Genomic DNA, 1,077 nt, shown 5'->3' on the forward strand with positions numbered 1-1,077 from the left:
TTCCAGGACTCATATCTATTGTCTCTGGGCATTATTACAATAATGCCTTTACTTTTCTTAAACCCATAAATGAACAAGACTATTCTATATCTATCTCTCTCCTTCTGACTTATTTTACTCAGCATGATAGATTACAGGTACATCAATGTACAGAAAAATTTTAGGACTTTATCTCTCCTGAAGAATGCATAATATTCCATTGTGTATATGTACTACAGTTTGTTTAGCCATTCATCTGTTGAAGGGCATCTTCGTTGTTTCCAGAGTCAGGTTATTGTAAATACTGCTGTAATAAATATAGGTGTGAGGAAAGGAATTTTAAATTGTATTTTTGTGATCATAGGGTATTTCCCTAGGAGTGGTATAGCTGAATTATGTGAGAGTTCAATTTTCATTTTTTTGAGGAATCTCCGTATTGTTTTCCATAAAGGTTGGACTAGAAGGCATTCCAACCAGCAGTGAATGAGAGTTCTTTTCTCTCCACATCCCCACCAGCATTGATTGTTCATTTTCTTTGTGATGTCTAACAGTCTCTGTAATGTGAGATGGTACCTCACTGTTGTTTTGATTTGCATCTCCCTAATAATAAGTGATGTGGAGCATTCTTTCATGTGTCTTTCGGCCATTTGTATTTCTTTTGTGATAAATTGTTCATTTCTTCTCCCCATTTTTTGATGGGGTTAGATGATTTTTCTTGTTAAGTTTTGTCAGTGCCTTGTATATCATCGATATTAGCCCCTTGTCTGATGGGTATTGGGTGAATAGTTTCTCCCATTCTGTGTGTGGCTTTTGTATCTTAGGCACTATTTCCCTTAAGGTGCAGAAGCTTCTCAGCTAATTATAATCCATTTGTTTATATCTGCTTCCACTTGTTTGGAGAGACTATTTCCTCTTTAAAGATGCCTTTAAACTCAATATCACAGAGTGTTATGCCTATATGTTATTCTATATACCTTATAGTTTTGGGTCTGAAATCATGGTATTTAATTCACATGAATTTGACCTTTGTGCATGGTATTAGATGGAGGTTTGTGTTCTCTTTTTTGCAAGTGGCTGACCAGTTGTCCCAACACCACT

The sequence above is a fragment of the Suncus etruscus genome, chromosome 5 (genome assembly GCF_024139225.1).
Source record: "Suncus etruscus isolate mSunEtr1 chromosome 5, mSunEtr1.pri.cur, whole genome shotgun sequence".
Classification (NCBI taxonomy): Eukaryota; Metazoa; Chordata; class Mammalia; order Eulipotyphla; family Soricidae; genus Suncus; species Suncus etruscus.